General features: G+C 41.2%; 1 long non-coding RNA gene across 3 annotated transcripts; it reads left to right on the top strand.

The window, feature by feature from the left end:
• The first annotated feature begins 780 nt into the window (after nucleotides 1-780).
• On the top strand, nucleotides 781-21499 carry LOC147911574 (uncharacterized). Of its 3 annotated transcripts, none has more exons than XR_015551015.1 (5): nucleotides 781-884; nucleotides 2594-2759; nucleotides 4124-4431; nucleotides 19234-19323; nucleotides 21433-21499. It is a non-coding gene; the product is annotated as an uncharacterized LOC147911574 (long non-coding RNA). The 3 variants fall into 3 exon arrangements; XR_015551014.1 differs by having other exon boundaries at nucleotides 19234-19409; nucleotides 21433-21489; XR_015551013.1 differs by lacking the exon at nucleotides 21433-21499 and having other exon boundaries at nucleotides 19234-19712.
• The last annotated feature ends 23 nt before the right edge of the window (nucleotides 21500-21522 follow it).

Below are 21522 nucleotides of genomic sequence, written 5' to 3' on the forward strand. Positions count from 1 at the left end.
CAGCCTGGGCCTCTTCTCCTTGAGTTGCAGACTGGTCTCCCTCAGGTAAGACCCTCCCCTGAGCATTTGCCCCAAATGACCACTTTTGTGACCACCCCTCTCTCAGTCTCCCCACTGTCCTCCCATTTCCTCCTTCCTGTTCTGGCCCCCACCCCAGAGGTTTCAGGACCTCCCTCTAGATTCCCCATGTACCTCTCTCCCCAGGCCTGTGAAGGATGGGGGAGCCACCTGTGCGGACGCTGTCTGCACGCACCACCGTGACCCCGTGGGTCACCATGCCTCTGTGCTGGGAGCTGAGAGTCTCCACGTGTCTGCTCTTCCTCTCGGTGGCTCCAGGCTCTGCACCCTGGAGTTTATGCATGCAGAGAGAGCACCAGCTGCATTTCCACAGCATCAGCTGGAACCTCAGCAAACCGGAGCCCACATCCTCGGAGTACACCGCCCTGCTGAGGGACACCCAGGAGCAGGTGGGGTCTCCCCTGTCCCGTCTCTCCTTGCCCTGAAGGCACCCTCATTCCTCTGCCTGACTTACATCTGTTACATGGTTGTTTCAATCCTTCACATTCCCTGCGTGTCTGGGTTCTCTCAGTTTCCAGAGGTGATGTCCTAGCTGCCTTCCCCATTTCTCACATGGGTAAACTGAAGCTCAGAAAGGGGAGTATTGTGTCTAAGGTCACACAATGATTTAGGGGCAGAGCCAGGATTTGAAGTCAGGTCTCCCTTGCCCCAAAGTCTGTGATCTTTCACCGGCTCCAGTGGTGCCTCGCATCCCCAGGAGACCTCCATCTCACCCACTCTCCCTCGCGTTTGTTCTAGGTCACCAAGCTCTACAGAGGCAGCCAGCTGTGAGACATATTCCACTCCTGCCTGGTCACCGACTTGATGTAGGTTGAGGAGATCGGAAGCATTGGCTGAGCTGGTGGCTGATGGCTCTGAGCTCCCGTGACACATCCTTGATCTGGAAGTCACTGACATGGTGCCCATTCTCCCCCACATCCCTGTCAGCGAATCCTACCATCTCCTTCCATAGGTTTTCGGGGATTGAGAAAAGCATTAACATTTGGGGCCACCAACCTCCTGCATCCTCTTCCTCCTCCTCTTCTGGAGACTTTGAACAAATATCAGCAGTCTAACTGTGCTCTCCAATAGAGGAGCCACTAACCACATGGGGCAATTTAAATTTTTTATACACCGGGTGGGATACGATTCACATTTTGTGTGTGGGGTGGGTGTATTTTTTAGGTTTTTCTATATACAATATCTTCTCCTCTGCAAAACAAATAGTTTTACCTCTTCTGTTCCAATCTGGGTTTCTTTTATTCCTTTTTCTTGCAAAATTGCCCTCATTAGAAACTCTAGTACCTGTGATTAACATATCACATGAGGGAAGACATCATGGCCTTGTCCCTGGTCTTAGGGGGAAATTTTCAGTCTTTCAGCATTGAATATGGTGTTAGCTGTGGGTTTTTCATCGAAGCTATTTATAGGTTGGGAAAGTTTTTTCTATTCCTAATTTTTTGAGTGTTTTCTTTTTTAGACATGAAGGGCGTTGTATTTTGTGAAATTCTTTTCTATGTATATGGTCGAGATTATGTGGTATTCGTCGTTATTCTATTAATATGGTGTATTACATAATCAGTTTTCAGATATTAAGCCACCGGTCCAACTAGAGGTGAGAGATTCAGATGTTCTCAAGTCTTTCCTGGGCGTGCCATATCCCTGAGCCCTTGTGGCCTTCCAGATGCCCACAAATACCCTGGAGCTTTTCAAAGCCCCCTGTGGAGATCTCATTCCCCCAATTATTATTCTAAGTTGTTGGCTCACCTCTTGCCTGCCTTGGCTGGTATCACTCCCTCCGGCAACTATAATAGAAAACAATTAGCGCTGATTGTTTTTAGCAAGTGCCTTGGGGACAGACTTTCCACCTTGGGCAAGCTCTGAGTCAAGTAACGAAAAGCCCTGAACATGGGGCTTTTTCGGGGAGCTGCCAGGTAGGTCAGCTAGTGACAGTTCGATGGGGATGGGTCTTTTCAGAGCCCCAAACCCATTATGGCTGCTGGTCTGCTGGTTGTCTCAGCTACCATGGATCTGAGACTGATGGTTTTCAAAGTTATGGAGGATATTGTGAGAGCAAGATGGGAATAGTGCAAGTTATAGTGCCACGAAGTTTGCTCCCTTTATCAAGATTCCACCGTGTGTCTTCACTAAACCCTCCTCAGATTCTTACAAGCCTTTGATTAATTTCTAGACTTCTGAAAAGTTGATTTCGACCATTTTTACCAGTGTTCTCATTGTTTTTATGCATTTGCAGAAGTCCTTACTCCAAAGTTTCAAAAATGTTCTCCCTATGGTTATTTATTTATAAATTAATTACTTGAAATGAAATTACATGAAAAATTCAGTTCCTCACTCACACGCACTAGCCACATTTTAAGTGCTCGATAACAACATGGGGCTAATAATGAGTGTATTTGGTAGTGCAGACAAATGTTTACATTATTGCAGAAAGTTCTCTTGAACAGGACCCAGAAGCAGGGAATCTAGAATCAGGGTAGAATTCTAGACACCCTTGTTCATATTTGTGCCGTTCCAGGTCTGTCCCCCACAGTAACCACACTGGAGTGGACTCCCTGTGTACCTTGCCGCTTTGGCACAGAGACTGGACAGAGTTGCCATCTATGAGGAATTCCTGCGGCTGACCCAGAATGGTACCCAGCTGCAGAACTTGACCCTGGACAGGAAGAGTGTCCTTGGGGATGGTAAGGCTCCCTGGTCATTGGGAAAGGAAGTGAGGCCTTTCTGGGGACTCTGGATGCCTGGGGCTGAGAGAGCATTGAACTTTCTCAGGCTGGCAGAAGGTGGCATAGTCCCCCAGTCTTTACCCACCATTGAGAGAGAGAAAAGGACACCAGTGTAATGTAGGAGGCCCTCACCTTCTCCTAGACAGCTCTGTGACCTCATACAAGTCACCTCCCCTCTCTGGACTTTTGTTTCCTCATCTCTGCACTGAAACCCACTGGGCCAGATGGTCAGTGAGGGCCTCCAGCTGTGTGTGAAGCAGACTTACAGGTTTGGGCGTCATGTGGTTTCTGATCCACAGGCTATAGTTTGCCAAGTCCCGCTCTAGATGAGCACCAATGCGCTAGAACTTTCTGCAGTGGTGGAATGTTCTATATCTGTGCTGTCCAGTGCATAGCCGCATGTGGCTGTTGAGTGCTCGAAGGATGGTATTGGGACTGGTCTTTATTGTTACTGAGTTTTAATGTTACTGAGGTACCAGAATTTTTATTTTATTTAACTAAAATTAATTTTAATTCAAAAAGAGACTTGTTGCTGCTCCATATCAGACAGCACACCTGTAAGATGTTGTCTGGATAAGGGTACAAGAAGGGGGACATGCACCCTCCCACCAAGCCCACTGGGTGCTGTGTGTCCTACCCTCCTGAAGTTTATGTTGTAGCTGGCAATAACAAGAATAGAGAATTGAAACTTATCAATTAATTGATGTGAACAAACTCATACTTGCAGGCGGAAATCAGAGAAGACTTCCTGCAGGATATTACATTGTAGGTTAATCCTAGAAAATGAATATTAAGCAAATAGACAAAGGAGAAGGGGATGAATGTGTTTCTAGGCTGGGAAGAACACATTTGAGTGGGAATTTACAAATTTAGAGAGATCCCATAGGCTTGCCAACTGTGATGACCCATTCTCCCCCCAGCCGTCATAAGAAAGTCCAGCTCAAATTCAGTCCTCTGTGCCCAGAGGTATGAATTTGGTTTAATTTATTACACTTTTGTTCTGTGATAATGGCCTTGGATTTTGTAGGAATGTGTGCTCACGTTTTAGAGATGGAAACTAAAATGGGGTGAAACATGATGTCTACCTGACTTTAATATTTCATTGAAAACATGGGATGAATCAAGGTTGGCAAGTGTAAATAATTTATACATTGATAAAATGTTATTTTAATTGGATGGAATATACATGGTTAAATTAGATGATGGATGTTTATGAGACTGTTCCCTTTATTTCTCTGTGTCTAAAAAGTTCTATTAAAAAGAGTGAACCACACTCACATGCATTCTCCATTTGATTCACTTCCATAATATTCTCCCAACAGAGATGACACCTTGACTGAGAAGCCTGGTAAACCTGCAGGAAGCCCCAGCCCACGGAAGGTGGCGAGAATCTTGATGCTGTGCCTCATCGAAGAGAACCGTGCACACAGGGTCTTGGATGAAGAGGAAAGTTGGCCAACCCTTGTCAAGGATGGTTGAGGCACAGTGGGGTCAGCAGGAGCCCTGGGGCGATGACAGGAAGTGGCTCACCCCAGCACTTGTCTCCCCAGACCTCCCCTTCTGGGCCCTCATCCTCATCTGCTTGGCGGGACTCCTGGTGCTCATCACAGGCCTGATCTGCTGTCTCCTGGTAAGCCATGACGTGTTGCTTGTCTTCTTACTATTGGGTTGTAAGAGCTCTTTATATATTATAAATACACGTCCTTTTCTAGGGATATGTTTTGCAGATGTTTTCTCCCAGTCTGTGTGTGGCTTGCCTTCTCCTTCACAACATGAGTCATTGGGTAAATGAAAGTGACAGTCATCATGAGATTCCACCACACTTGAGAATGGCTAAAATTAAAAAGACTGACTATAGCAAGTGTTGTTGAAGATGTCAAGTCACTGAAACTCTCATTGAGTGCTGGTGAAAAATAGCTTGAATGCGTATTTAATAATTACATACGTCTACCCAGCAATTCCTCCCCTAGGAATCCATCCAAGGGAAATAAACCTGTAGGTCTATACACAGACTTTACACACATGCTGATAACAACCTATTTATAGTATACAAAAACGGAAAACAACCCAAATGTCCATCTACTGGTGAACGGATACACAAAGTGTGGTATTTCCCCACAGTGGAATACTATATAACCATAAAAAAGAATGAATTATTATTTTTTTCTTTTTTAATTATTTTATTGAAATTATAAAGGGTTTTAACATTGTGTAATTTCGGGTGTTCATTATTATTTGTGAATTTCTGTATAGACTGCATCGTGCTCACCACCAGTAGTCTAACTTTTATCCATCACCATGCATATGTGCCCCTTTAACTCTTTCACTCAACCCCCAGCCCCCATCCCCTCTGGTAACCATTAATCTGTTCTCTTTATCCCTGTGTATGTTTATCTTGTACATGTGAGTGAAATAATGCATATTTGTCTTTGTCTGGCTTATTTCATTTAACATCTTACCCTCCAGGTCCATCCAGGTTGTTGCAAACAGGACGATCTTGTCTTTTGTTTCTGGCTAAGTAGTATTCCATTGTATGTAACACATACCACATCTTCTTTATCCATTCATCTGTAGCAGGGCACTTGGGTTGCTTCCATGTCTCGGCTATTGTGAATAATGCCTCAGTGAACACAGGGGTGCATAAATCTCTTTGAATTGTTGATTTCAATTTCTTTGGATAAATACCCAGTAGTGGTATAGCTGAAAAGTATGGTATTTCTATTTTTAATTTTTTGAGAAATCTCCATACTGTTTTCCCTGGCAGCTGCACCAGTTTGCATTCCCACCAGCAGTGTGTGAGGGTGCCCTTTTCTCCTTATCCTCTCCAACATTTGTTATTTTTTGTCTGGGAATTATAGCCATTCTGATAGGTGTAAGGTGATCTCTCATTGTAGTTTTGATATGAATATCCCTAATAATTAGTGATGTTATACATCTTTTCATGTGTCTGTTGGCCTTCTGTATATCTTATTTGGAAAAATGTCTGTTCATATCCTCTGCCCATTTTTAGATTGGATTGTCTGTTTGTTTGTTGTTGGGTTGTATGAGTTGTTTATATATTTTGGAGATTAATCCCTTGTCAGATATGTGATTTGCAAATATTCCCTCCCAGTTGGTGGGTTTTCTTTTCCTTTTTTTTTTTTTTGTGAGGAAGATCAGCCCTGAGCTAACATCCGTGCCAATCCTCCTCTTTTTTTCTGAGGAAGACCGGCTCTGAGCTAACATCTATTGCCTGTCCTCCTCCTTTTTGTCCCCCAAAGTCCTAGTTGATGGGTGTATGTCATAATTGCAGATCCTTCTAGTTGCTGTATGTGGGACGCAGCCTCAGCATGGCCGGACAAGCAGTGCATCTATGCGCGTCCGGGATCCGAACCTGGAACGCCAGTAGCGGAGTGCGCACACTTAACCACTAAGCCATGGGACCGGCCCTGTCTTTTCGTTTTGTTCATCGTTTCCTTTGCCTTGCAGAAGCCTTTTAGTCTCATGTAGTCCCATTTGTATATTTTTTCTTTTCTTTCCCTTGCCTGAGTAGACATGGTATTGGGAAGGGTGCTGCTAAGACTGATGTCAAAGACTGTACTGTGTATATTTTCTTCCAGGAGTTTTATGGTTTCAAGTGTTAGATTCAAGTCTTTTATCCATTTCGAGTTAATTTTTGTGTATGGTGGAAGATAACGATCTACTTTCATTGTTTTGCATGTGGCTGTCCAGTTTTCCCAACAGCATTTATTGAAGAGACTTTCCTTTCTTCATTGTATGATCTTGGCTCCTTCGTCAGAGATTAACTGACCACAGATGTGTGGTTTTCTTTCTGGGCTTTGAGTTCTGTTCCATTGATCTATGAGTCTGCTTTTGTGCCAGTACCATGCCATTTTGATTACTATAGCTATGTAATATATTTTCAAGTTAGGATTGTGATGCCTCCAGCTTTGTTCTTTCTTTTCAGGATTGCTTTGGCTGTTCGAGGTCTTTTGTTATTCCATATATATTTTAGGATTCTGTGTTCTATTTCTATGAAGAAGGTCATTGGGATTCTGATTGGGATTGCATTGAATCTGTAGATTACTTTAGGTAATATGAACATTTTAACTGTGTTTATTCTTCCAATCCATGTGCATGGAATATCTTCCCATTACTTCAGGTCATCATTGATTTCTTTCAATAATGTCTTATAGTTTTCATTGTATAGGTCTTTAACCTCTTTGGTTAAATTTATCCCTAGAGACTTTTTTCTTTTTGGTGCAATTGTAAATGGGATTGTATTCTTGAGTTCTCTTTCTGTTAGTTCATGATTAGAGTATAGAATTGCAAATGATTTGGTAAGTTGATTTTGTACGCTGCAACTTTGCTGTAGTTGTTGATTATTCTAATAGTTTTCTGATGGATTCTTTAGGGTTTTCTATATTTACAATCATGTCATCTGCAAACAGCAAGAGTTTCATTTCTTCCTTTACAATTTGGATTCCTTTTATTTCTTTTTCTGGCCTAATTGCTCTGGCCAAAACATCCAGTACTATGTTGAATGGGAGTGGCGATAATGGGCACATTTGTCTTCTTCCTGTTATCAGGGGAGTGGCTTTAAGTTTTTCACCATTAAGTATGATGTTGGCTGTGGGTTTGTGATATATGGCCTTTATTGTGTTGAGGTACTTTCCTTCTATACCCATTTTATTGAGAGTTATTATCATAAATGGATGTTGGATCTTGTCAAATCCTTTCTCTGCATCTGTGGAGAGGATCATGTGACTTTTATTCCTCATTTTGTAAATGTGGTGCATCACATTGATTGATTTGCGGATGTTTAACCATCCCGGCATCCCTGGTATAAATTCCACTTGATCATTGTATATAATCCTTTTAATACATTGCTGTGTTCGATTTGCTGATATTTAGTTGAGGATTTTTGCATCTGTGTTCATCAGTGATGTTGGCCTGTAATATTCCTTCTTTGTGCTGTCCTTATCTGCTTTTGCTGTCAGGGTGATGTTGGCCTCATAGAATGAATTAGGAAGTGATCCATTTCTTCAACTGTTTAGAATAGTTTGAGAAGCATAGGTATTAAATCTTGTTTGAATATTTGGTAGAATTCTCCAGAGAAGCCATCTGGTCCTGGACTTTTGTTTTTTGGGAGGTTTTTGATGAGCATTTTGATCTCTTTACTTGTGATTGGTCTGTTCATTTACTCTATTTCTTCTTGATTCAGCTTTGGGAGGTTGTAGGAATCTAAGAATTTATCTATTTCTTTTAGGTTATCCTATTTGGTGGCATGTTAAGTTGTTCAGTGCATTCTCTGATTGTCCTTTTGATTTCTGTGATATCTGTTGTAATTTCTCCTCTTTCATTTCTAATTTTATGTCTTTGAGCCTTCTCTCTTTTTTTCTTAGTGAGTCTGGCTAAGGGTCTGTCAATTTTGTTTCAGTCTTCTCAAAGAACCAGCTCTTTGTTTCATTGATCCTTTCTACTGTTTTTTTAGTCTCTATTTCATTTATTTCTGCTCTAATTTTTATTATTTCCCTCATTCTGCTGACTTTGGGCTTCATTTGTTCTTCATTTTCTGGTTCTATTAGGTGTAGTTTAAGGTTACTTATTTGGTATTTTTCTTCTTTGTTGAGGTGCGCTTGTATTGCTATGAATTTCCTTCTTAGAACTGCATCCCATAAGAGTTGTTCTGTTGTCTTTTCATTGTCATTTGTCTTCAGGTATTTTTTGATTTCTCCTTTGATTTGTTCATTGATCCAATGGTTCCTCAATCGTGTGTTCTTTAGTCTCCACATATTTGTGACTACCCCATCCCTTTTCTTGTAGTTGATTTCTAGTGTCATAGCATTGTGGTCAGAAAAGAAGCTTGATATGATTTCAATCTTAAATTTATTCAGGCTTGCCTTGTTTCACAACATATGGTCTATCTTTGAGAATGTTCCATGTGCACTTAAGAAGAATGTGTATTCTGCTGTTTTGGGAGGGTATGCTCTACATATATCGATTAAGTTCATCTGATCATATGTTTCATTTAATTCCACTATTTACTTGTTGCCTTTCTCTGCATGATCTATCCATGGATGTAAGTGGGGTGGTCAGGTCCCCTGCTATTATTGTGTTGCTGTTAATTTCTCCCTTTAGGTCTATTAATAGTTGCTTTATATTCCTTTGTGCTACTGTGTTAGGTGCATATATCTTTATAAGTATTATGTCCTCTTGATGGAAAGTCCCCTTTATCATTATGTACTGCCACTCTTTGTCTCTCATAGTCTTTTTTATCTTGAAGTCTGCTTTGTCTGATATAAGTATGGCAACACCTACTTTCTTTTATTTGCCATTTGCTTGGAGTATTGTCTCCCATCCCTTCATTCTGAGCCTGTTTGTTTTTAGAGCTGAGATGTGTTTCCTGGAGGCAGCATATTGTTGGGTCTTGTTTTCTAATCCACCCCACCACTCTGTGTCTGTTCCTTGGAGAATTCAATCGATTTACATTTAGAGTGATTATTGATACATGAGTGCTTAATCCCACCTAACCTATATTTCCATTATTCCCCTTCCTTTGTGTTTCTGACTACCATTTCATTTTGGGGTTTTTCTGTGGACGTTTCTCTTTTTTTATGATCTATGGCTCTGCTCTGATTTTTTGTTTGCTGGTTACTGTGAGGTTTGTATGAAGATCTCATAGATGAGATAGTCCATCTTCTGATAGCCTCTTATCTCCATTAATCTAAGCAGGTTCCATCCCTTTCCTCTTCTCCTTCTGAGTTATTGTTGTCACAAGTTATTCATTTTTGTGTTGTGCGTTTGTGACTAACTTGAAGTGTTTATAGTTACTTTTGATGCTTTCCTTCCCTTCTTGTTTTAAGTTATAATTAAGTATTTGCTACCCTGTTGTGAAACAGAGCTGTAGCTTTTTGATTTTGTCTGTCTATTTATCTCTTTGCTCAACGATTTGTAGACATTTGCTTTCTTTTTGTTTCAGGTATGAGGAGGGCGTTCTTGATCATTGCTTGTATGGGAGTTCTAGTGGCGATGAACTCCCTCAGCCTTTTTTTATCTGGGAAAACTTTTATTTCTCCATTGTATCATAAGGATCATTTCACTGGATAGAGTATTCTTGGCTGAAAGTTTTTGTCTTTCAGTATTTTTAATATATCATTCCATCCTTTCCTTGCCTGTAAAGTTTCTGTCAAGAAATATGCTGAAAGCCTGATAGGGGTTCCTTTCTAGATTATTTTCTTCTGTCTTGCTGCCCTTAATATTTTTTCTTTGTCATTGGCTTTTGCCATTTTTACTATTATATGCCTTGGAGAAGGTCTTTTAGCATTGATGTAATTAGGCGTTCTGTTGGCTTCGTGTATTTATAACTCTGGTTCTTGCCCAGGTTTGGGAAGTTCTCAGCTCTTATTTCTTTGAACAAGCTCTCTGCTCCTTTCTCCCTCTTTTCTCCTTCTGGAACACCTATAATTCTTAGGTTGCTTTTATAATTGAGTCATATATTTCTCCAAGAATTCCTTCACTTTTTAAAAATCTGAGTTCTCTCTCCTCATCCACTGGAAGCATTTCTATATTTCTATCCTCTAAATCACTAATTCTTTCATCCATAATATCAGCTCTATTTTTTAAAGATCCTAGATTCTTTTTTATTTCATTAATTATGTGCTTCATATCCAGAATTTCTGCTTTTTTTTTAATAGTTTCAGTCTCTTTGATGAAGTATTCCTTTTCCTCATTAATTTTATTCCTGAGTTCATTGAACTGTCTGAACATTCTTGTAACTTGGTGAGTTTCTTTATGACAGTTATTTTGGATCCTCTGTCATTTAGATTGTAAATTTCTGTGACTTCAAGGTTGGTTTCTGGAAATTTGTCATTTCCTTCTGCTCTGAATTGTTACTGTAGTTTCTTATGGTGTTTGATGAACTAATCTTTTGCCTGCGTATTTGTGGTAGTATCAGGTCACAGATTCCACCTGCTACTGCTGTGGGGGAAGCAAGAGCTGTGTTTCTGATCCCACCCCATATGCTGGAAGTTGTGTGGGTACAGTGGGTGTTCCAACCACCTGGAAAAGCATTCACACTGGGCTCAGAGCTGCTGCCACACCGAGGCACATACCCAGTTGTGTGACGACAGCACTACTATGGGTGTTTGTGCCATCTTGGAAAAGCATTTGCATGTGCACATATATCTGCTGCTGCCTTTTCTTATGCTCATGCCAGCCTCTGTGCTTGGTGGGTGGGCCTTGTTCACGGGTCTGAGCATTGGCCGATCATTGGGACTCCAGTGGCACGGTGGGCTTTCCAGCCATCCAGGAAAGCATTCATGTGCGGGTCCAGGGCTGCTGCCAACCCCTCCCAGTGTTGCACCAAGGCACATTCCTACTTTTGGGGATGCAGCAGTACTGTTGGCTCTCACGCCAACCTGGGAAGCGCTTGGGCGTGTGTACAGTGCTGCCAGGGAAGGGTTGGGGATAGGAATGAATTCATAGTACATGCAATGACAAGCATGAATCTCAGAAAAATTATGCTGAGTGAAAGAAGCCAGTAAAAAATGATTGCATAGTATGTGATCCCATTTATAAAAATTCTTGGAAAATACAGGAAAATCTATAGGGACATATACTGGATCACTGGTTGCCTGGGAATGAGAATGTGTTTGCAAACGGCAGGGAAGGAGGAATTAAAATGAGCATGATGAAATTTGGGGAGGATGGGCGTTCCTTTTCTTGATTGTGGTGATGGTTCAATAAGTTATAATCAAAATGTATGAAACTGTTCACTTTAAATGTATGCAGTTTACTGTATGTCGTTAATGCCTCAATTAAGCTAGAACATGTAGGGGAAAGAGAGGGAGAGAGAGCCAAAAAAGGGAAAGGGGAAGGAAAAGAATGACTGAGGGTGAAAATTAAGTAGACAAAAGGAAGAGGGAGACACAGGAGGCATCGGGTCTCTGTGGCTTTGGCATCTCCTTCCCCTGGAGTCTCCCATACTGGGCAGCTGACTGGACCATTGTGATGCGCTCTCCTCACCTCACAAGTCACTGTCTGCCAGCAGAGGAAGGAGGGCGACTATGAGGTCCAGTGACGATGCCTGGGCTATTACCTGCCTCATGGTGAACTACGGACGCTGCGATGACTAGATCTGACTGGATCTGAGGTCCCCTTTTCCCAGCTGGTGTCCAGAGGAGCTTGGCTGGAACAGAACGAAACCACATTGGACGGACACAGGCTCCGAGCCTTTCTAGACTTGGCCCCTGACTGGCTCACAGGGGACTAAGCTGAAAGGTTTCACCTTCCTTAAGTCCTGAAAGTGACTGCAACTACTGTCCTGTGGTGTCACACCAGTTCATCCCTCAGGGACACCAGAATTGGTGAAACCAGCACAGACATTGCCATCATGTAAAATCGAATCCCCACTTCAGTGCAAGGATTCCCTTCTTAGGAAAGTTTGGAACATCCCTCCCCTTGACTCTGTGCAGCCATCACACCCCTCTCAGTTCCTCCATATTCCTCCCCCACTGAAGCCCTGGCAGTCTCACGTTCCCCTTTTCTGCTTCATTCTCTGAAGCTCAAATTCACCAGGACTTCCAGATCAATCTCCCTCGATGGCTCCTCTCCCCACTCATGGGTCCTCCATGACGGGAAACAGGCCAAGATGGGAGGAGTGGGTGAGACATGACTCTGCAGTCACCTTGGGACTTGAGAGCTGAAATGACTAGGTGTCTGGTAAGCCTGAATCCCAGAGTAACACCAAGGCTCTGGGAAGAGAGTATCTGCTCTGGATGTAAAAGTGAATAAAACTCGGGGGGAGAAATCTGAGGGAAAAGAAAGAGTCTTTTTTCATCTTTCTCTGTACAGAGTCCAACTAGCCTCACAGCAGAGGCTCCCCAACAAGCAGCCCAGAGCATCCCAGGCATGAGGCAGGCTGCACTGTTCTGCAGTGGGTCTGTGGGAACAGATTACATTATCTGTACACACTGTGCAGACGACCACAGCTGAAGACACCCAAGGACTGAGAATTAAAGTCACAGTCATGGCACTCTCAGAATTTTTGTGTGTGAGCTTCACATTCTCAATCTTAAGCAGTGATTCTCTGAGAATGCACACTCTGAAGATTCTAGTGATTAATATTATTATACATTGCATACATTATACACTGTACATTATAATTATAAATTAATGTATAATTATTATTATACATTAATATACTATTATATATTACATTATTATAATAATATCATTATAATGATTAATAGTAGTTATCATTATTCACTATTTAATTTCTGCTAAGCAACATGACTGGCAAGCTCTGCGTGTATTATCTCAGTTACAGTCACCATTTTTAGGGTTTTATTCCCATTTTAAGCTAAAGATATTGAGGCTCAGAAATAGTAAATAACTTGACAAAGAAGGAAAAAAATTACTCCAAAGCTAAATTAAACACCTATTCAAACTGTGTGTCAAAGAGAGAAAGACGTTATCGGACCTACAAACAGACTAAAAGTTGACCTCCCACAGGCCTGCAGTGAAAGAACCGGTAAAGAATGTGCATCAGGAATAAGGAATGTGAACCCAGGAAAACATAACAGGAGTCACGAGGAAAGGAAAAAACAGTCTGTCTAATTTAGTATTAGTTTTAAAACAAGACATTAAAAACACATTTTAACTAAAACGCCAGATGATTACTACATCGAAGAATAGAGGAGAGGAGATTCATTGAAAAAATAACTCATTTTTTAGAGAAGGTATAAATAGTAACATACTCCATTATTGTTTAATACGTTGCTTTCAGAAGCTGATAAGTTTGTCAGCCAGGAGACAGTTATGATGAATAGGATTTGAATAACCCAACAGGCTTGATCAGCAAATAGACAAATCCCAACACACAGTGGCTCATTGTTAGATTCATGACGGTGAAAACAGTCTTTCTCTTGATAGCAAGATGCCCGAATGGCATGTCAGATTTCCAACCATACAGATCTAAACAATGAGGGAAAGTCTGGTATTTCATTATATGCAATTGTCAATCAACATGCAACAGAAAACAGAAAAATAGAGATCTAGAAGTGAATATCTTACTTGAGAACACAGATATAACAGCTCTTTAGTGAAATATTATGTCAGGATCTATTGGAATATTACACAAAAATCACAGTCCATGCAGACTAGGTAGGTTTTCTCTGTGACTGTGAGGGCAAAACTCTAAAGAACCCCATGACTTTCATAACTCTCTGTTGACCTTAAAATATAAATAAATAGCGAGTCTCTGCATCAGTGCTACCGCCAGTCTCTCTCTTGCCGTCTTCACTTTCCCTTCCTGTTTCCTGATATCCTCCTCAGTCACCACAAGTTGTTTGCAAAGGAGCTGTGGGATGTACAGACCAGCACCTGGGATCATCTCTGCCGAATCTGAAGACCGGGCAGGGGTGGGCATGGGACTGGAGTTCAGACCACCTGTGGGCACAGCTGGCAGGGATGCACCTGTGCAACTGGGTGCAAGATTCGGCAGGGCTTTGGCAAGGTCCAAAGGAGTTAACAGTTCTCCTGCACTCTGCAGGCCTGCAGACCTTGCAGTCTCTTCTGCCAGCAGAGTTGTTGGGGCTGCTCCAAGGCATCTGACCTCATTGCCAGGATGGGGTGTGATTCTAGTAACTGGCCTCTTGAATATGTAACTGGACATCCTCAAAGGGATGGAGATGCTCAAACCAGGTTTTGGTTTGGATTGGTTTCCACAATCATGTCACTTCCTCTGTGATGATTTGACCATCTTACTTCTTTTCCTCTTACCTTATAAAAATAAATTGTGAAAGTGGATCAGAGTGATGATTGAAGTCTGCCTTCTCAGGACAGTTATCTCAGATGTCTTGTACTTCTAACCTCCCTCTCCCCCTGTGGGGATTTATCTGACCTGTGCCCTGGGACATCATTAAAGACATTTGGGTCAAGAACAGAAAGCTCGAGGTCAAAACTCAGGACTACTGCAGGTCATTTCTCCTCCGTCTTGTAGACATTCTCCTTTATGAGTATGACTTGATTCTCTTTTTGTCCTTGTCACTCTCAACCACAAAAGCCCTGGTGTTCCCTGTCAGGACACACAGTCTCCAGTCTTTTTCTAAATCCCAAATCCTACCATTCTTCTGTACTATATGATTATTCATTTGATTAACCCATTGACCAGTTGGTGTTCATAGCTCCGTTAGAGATTAAATCAGTAGTGAAATGATCATTCACCCCACTCCTAGTGACTCACTCTCATATCCCAGATTTTCCATCAACCCAAATGATCTTGTTCAATAATAAATAACTGAGAAAACATATTCACCCACCAGAAATTCCTGATTTCCAGTTTTTACTCAAACACTCATACAGCAGATACCTGTTCCTCAAGATGCAAGTGATGCCAGGTCTCCATATCCTTACCTCAATTTCTCGTCTCCTTTTTCTATCATTCCTGGATTCCATGGTCAATAATCTCAATAATTCCCTTGGAATGATCCAAAATTCCTGACTGCTCATAATATCTGCCTTGTAAAACCTGAAACTCAAAAGATCCCTATTATCTGCGATACCTTAACTACTGCTGGTCTTCTGATAACTGCTAAGAAAAGCATACAACGTGATTATGTTGGTACCACTGTAAATCCAAAATCATCTGCATCAACTGGGAAGCATCCATAATGCCTGGAAATTTTACTTCCTTTTCATATGTTGGCATATTTACTCCTTGATTTTTCACAAAGTTTCTTTCAAATAGTCTCCACTTTTCTTTTTCCTTCATACATATTCGAGGTCTCTTAACTTGCCTGATGTTTCACAGAGAAATTGCTCTCTCTACTCCTTCCCCTCAGTTGTGAACCACTGAGCAAAGGTCATCTACATCATATATCTCTGTGGCCTCACCTCCAACCACCTCCTCAGACCACTCCACACTCCATCTGCCCTCACCATTCTCTGGGTGTTTCCCTTGTAACGTCACAATGACTCCTTTGTTACCCATCTCAATAGGAACTTCTCATGATTCATCTCACATGATCTTCAAGTGTAAAACTCTTAAATATGTTTGGGTCAACTTAGACATGTGACTCTTATTTGACAACTGTGAACATTAAATCTCAGTACAGAGAATCTATGTCTGAAAAAACTCAACTTAAAAATGGAGATTGTGCTGTAAGTAGGAAGTATACACTGGATTTATGAAACCCAGGAAAAAAATGTAAACCATCTTATTATTAATGTTATATAGACTGCACCCACAAATGATAATATCTTGGTTATAGTGGGTTAAAATATACTATTAAAGTTAGTTTCACCTGTTTGTTTTCATTTTTTAAAATCTGGCTACTAAAAAGATATTAAATTCCATAATATAGAGTGCTTAATGTTACTATTGGACAGCACCAGTGAAGCCATCAGCGAAAATAAAGCCCAGAGAAAGTGGTTAGGGAAATTTTTTCCCTAGAAAAGGAGTCTACACTGGCCCACACTGCAAGATGCAACAAAAACTGTCATACGCACATGCACACACACACACACCACACTGACAGAATGAAACACACATCCTCCTAGAGTCCCACCACTACTTCTCAAATGGCATGAGGTTGCATTCTTACTTAGGCCTAAGTGAACTAACCTCAAGAAAGAAGTAAGAAGTCAAGGTAATTTACCAGTTAGGAAGATCTAAAACCAGAGACTAAAGATCCAGATATATGGTGAATTTCTTGTCATGGCTTCTGTTATTAATTCAATATGTTATGGAGACTTTTCCAAGGAGGGTTGTTTTAAAACTCCTTTTTTCTTTACTATGTAAAAATACACAGGCTATGTAAAGAATAATTACTCCAGCCAATCAATGAAAAGGAGATGACAGAACATGAACAACCCTTAAAATAAGTCACTACTGGATTAGAGAGCCAGTCAGGGAACAGCTGACATTGGGTTAATTTGGACTTAATTAGGCTGATTCTGATTTCATGACCGTCATAGTGATTGTATTATGCTAGAACCTACAAAACTTCCCAGCCCCCCTACTATTTAACCACCAAGGCCCACCAACCAGACAAGTCCTTGCTGACACATGCCCTGCCTCCATCCCTTCTGACAACACCTGGAGGATTTTCCCCAAATCCCACTCTGTCCCTGCGCTCTTCTACCTGCCCCAGGCCAGGGAAACATTTTCTCCAAAGTTCAGGCCCAGCTCTGGGGATGGCACATCTCCCTCGAGTGAAGAAAAGGATCAGAGCGCAGAGCCTGTGAGCTGCAGCAATTGGACAAAGACTGGGGTTTGCTGACAGAAAAGAACCTTTAGTGGGCACCGTTACCAGGTCCAAGAAGCCTCAGTGATTCCTCCAGGGAATGTGATGCAGGACAGAGCAGGAATGTCTGCATGTGGTTTGGCTTGGGAATGCCTGTAAGGTGACATAGGTAATGCATTTGCCAATGTTGTTCACTCATTTATTCATCGTTTGTCATGGAGTGCTTTCTACATACATCCAGGCAACAGTCTCACCCTCTGGGGCTCACAGGCAGTGTCAGAAGAATTTCTAAATTTTATTTATAATATATAGCTACAGCACTGGTAATACACTAGGTGTTCCAAGCGTTTTTCAAACATTAACTCTTTTAATACTCTCCATAAACCTACAAAGTAGCTATGCTGATCATTATTGCCAACTGAGAGATGAAAAAACTGAGGCACCAATCAGGTAAATAACTCGGTCAATACAAATATCTAGGAAGGGATTGAGCTGGAATTTGGACATGAGGAGTTAACTCCATAGTCTGTGCTCTTAACCACGACATTTACTCTCTAAAGACTTCACATCATGAAAAAATTTGAACAGTTATCCATTTTCTTGGTGCATTGAGTAGTCACACTATTTTATCTGTGTCTGAAAAATAGAATACCTGCGTAGAAACTACTGCACATACACACTCAAATTACATCTACCAATGTCCCCAGTCCCTGAAAATTAATACAGAGAACATTTCAGAATTTTTCTTGCCCAGGTTGGGAAGACTCTGAGGAAATCTCAGTGTTACTGTAAGAAGCTGAGGACAGGCTGGGAGTGGGTCTCAGAGGAAAGGTGTCGTCAGGAGTCACCATTGAATGACAACATTGATGGGAGGGTCTCAGCAGTGACTGAATTCAGGATCTGGTGGTGTTTTAACCTGGTGCTTATGTTCTGGCTGTGGGTTTATGGTGATGCAGCAGAGGGAGAGGGGATGGTTCACTGTGTTCTTGGGGAAACAAGACCCATGAAAGAGAGGGAATGATGGTTTCCTTAAACAGTGGACTCATGGTGGGAAAAATTCGGCCTGGAAGAGACAGTCGTGTGCCTGGTATAACCAGAAGGAGTTGCCTCTGCTTCAGCCGAAGCAGACAGCCCTTCCTCAAGCACTCATTTTATCTCAATGGGAGGAAGGAGGAGGAAATCATGTAATGCTCTTCTGGATGTGAGACCTGTGATGGTAGAGACTGTGCTAGGAGGTTCTGAAAGGCCTCCTTGAGGCATTTCAGACCTTTGCTGTGACCAGAATGACAAGTGTAAGCACCCTCCCTAGGTCTGGGAACAGTTAGTGTGTCAAGGAGAAGGTTCCCTGGTGCAGAGACTCACAGGAAGAAGCGAGTTTGACCAGGGAAGGTCAGAAATGTGGCCAGTGTGGCTTGAGGGAGCCTGAGAAGAGAAAGGAGTGAAGAGAGGAGGGTGATCAGGCTGGATCCTGGGACATGGTAGACTGTTACTTTCTGTTCCTCTGTGACAACGTTACTCCAAAACCTGCCACTTATAAAGTACAAATATATAACATCTTACAATTTCTGTTAGCCAAGCATCAGGCATGGCTTAGCCGGGTGCCTCTGCCTCAAAGTCTCTGTGAAGCAGGGGCTGTGGTCTCAACAGGTCTCAAGTGGGGGAGGATTCCCACCCAAGATCACTCACATGGTTTTTGTCAGGATCCATTTGGACTGAGAGTGTGAGCTCCTGTCTGTCTGTTGGCTGGACACTCCCTCAGTTCTCTCCTATGTAGCCTCTACATAGTGCAACTGAAAACATCAGCACTTGCTCTCCCAGTTCTGGTGATTTGATAGAGAGTGAGAGTGAGAGCGAGAGTAAGAGTGAGAGAGAGAGAGAGAGAGAGAGAGGGAAACAGAATGAGGAAGGTAAGTAGGGAACCTAATTAAGCCAGTAATTGGGAGGTGACAGACGTTTTGTAATTAAAACTTGGAAGTGACATCCCATCACCTTGGCTGTGTTCTGTTGTTCAGAAGCCAGATACTGACCACTTAGTGGTGACACAAGGATGTGCACTCCAGGAGGCAGGGAGCATTGGGAACATTGTGGAGGCTCCCACCACATAGGCCAACATGAGGCTCTTGGGACTGATTCTGAGTAAAACAAGGGGCCGTGGAAGGTTTAATGCCAGTGGATCACAATGTCTGAATTTCCTCTAATTTCAGCCCCTTCAGGATGCAGACCTGAAAATGAGGCTCAGAGCGGCAGTGACTTACCAAATATCACACATCTGGGACCTAGAGAAGTTCTGACTGGTATTCTATGTGATGTCCTACTCCTTGTACTTCATCCATCTCTAAGTGTGTGCATTAGACACATGTGACACCAGCCCACAGGTGTTGTACGTATTATCACATATACACCTGATGAGGTCCCTAGGAAGCTGTTTTTAGCCCAATCTTCATTGTGCAGCTTGGGAGACTGGGGAGATCTTGAGAGGCACAGCAGCTTTTCCAGGACACAGAACTGGTAGGAAAAAAGAGGTCTGACCTCAGCTCACACCCAGAAATAATGCTTCACAGTCTATCTGGGCACCCCTGAGTCTAGTCAAGTTGACACCTCAAGTTAACCATCACATCATGGCTCTATCCCACCAAGACCAACAGAGATATCACAACGTGACCTATGTCATTTAAATTTTCCAGCACACACATTACAGAAAGTAAATACAAACAGATGAAACTCGATTTTATAACATTTTTATTTAACCCAAGAAATATAATTATTATCATTTCAAAATGTAGTCCACATCAGTACAAAGAACAAGATACTCAGGTTTGCCACCCACTGGGTCTTACTGGTGAATTTTAATGAATACTGGCTCCTCATATATCTTAACATGATCCAATATATAATTTTCTCCTATCTATTTGAGTTTTATTGTATCACATGGAAATCATTTTCTCCTTATTGTCAAACTGCTCTGCTATCTCTTTTTTAAAAAATTCTAGTTGCATTGTGTTTATGTTAGAACTGAAATTAAGAATTTAAGGAGTTAAGAAGGCATTGATTCCAGCAAAATGCTGGTTAACTAAAATGGAAGATGGTTCAAGAGCAAATCTCCCAAGAAAACCATAGGGTCAATGACATTGGAAAATTCAGGGGAGAATTAGAAGACACATGGACTGTGATTACAAGGGGAGTAGACAGAACGTGGGGAGGAATAGATATCAGAAGTGAAAATACACAAGCATGTTCCAAGTTGATGAAAGACATCAATCCACAGATTCAATTGATTCATGATTCTCTAAGCAGAGTGACTACACAGGGAATATTAATGAACCAAACCTTGGTCTAAAAACCAAAGTTAATGTAAAGGATTTTAGGGACTATAGAGGCCAAATAAGCAATAAAACATCCAATTGGTGATTTCTAACCATAAAGAAAATAAGATAGACATCAACAGAGCAGCATTTTTAAAATGCTAAAAGACATCTCATGTCAAACCAGAATTCTACACCCAGCAGCAATAGTGCCCCAAATATAGATGTCCTAGAAAAACTTAAAGTGAAACTTTTCATTGTTAGCAGCATTGAATTAGACAAAATAGTGCAGTGAGTTATCACATCCAAAGGAATATGATCCCAGGTTAAAAACCAGGAATGCAAGAAGGACTGAAGAGGAAAGGAAAGGATAATTTATAAATAAATATAAATGAATTTTATTTTGTGAAGTAATTCTAGAAATCTCTCATAGGGATTAAAATATATATAGAATAAAATGCATGAAAACAGTAATACAAATGTCAGGAAGCTTAAAAATAGAATTGAAAGTGTTGAAGGTATTAGCATTTGGAGGAGGAGGTAAAAGTAATTATTCATATTAGACTGTATTAAGGATTCAGGATTTAAACATTAGTGCAATTAAACAAAGATTTTTATATGATTTCAATAAGTTTATAGAGGAAATAATGGAATGATAAATGAGTTAAATCAACATCAGTGAAGTAAAGAGAGTAAAGGAACATTAATTATTCAGGTCAAAGGGAAGGGAAAGAGTAAGACGGTTGAAATAATAACAAGTTTACTGGAAATTACCTGAGATGTAAATGCACAAAATACTAAATTCTTTTTAATGGCTGTGTGATATATTCTAGAGACTTGTTAATAAATATTGTGGACATTCTTTATTGATAAACGTTTACACAGTCTCTAATTTTTCCTATTAAACCATAAGTTGTATGGATATTTTTGGACATATAAACTTCCATTCCTATTTTTACAGAAGGTATCCAGTGGAACAAAAAGGAAATATTAAAATGTTGATAGAAACTGCAAATACCACCTCCCCACACAATTGTATTAAATGTTTTTATCTACCAACAGTATCTGACAGTGTCAATTACCCAACATTTTTGTGTTTAGATATAAAGCTTTAGGAATCTCTCAAATCCCATTGATAAGAGACAGGATTTCTCCCCTGGATTATCCACTGATTGGATTATCCACTCCCTT

Source organism: Ceratotherium simum, unplaced genomic scaffold (genome assembly GCF_057802395.1).
Source record: "Ceratotherium simum simum isolate JZ-2026a unplaced genomic scaffold, ASM5780239v1 HiC_scaffold_43, whole genome shotgun sequence".
NCBI classification, from domain to species: Eukaryota; Metazoa; Chordata; class Mammalia; order Perissodactyla; family Rhinocerotidae; genus Ceratotherium; species Ceratotherium simum.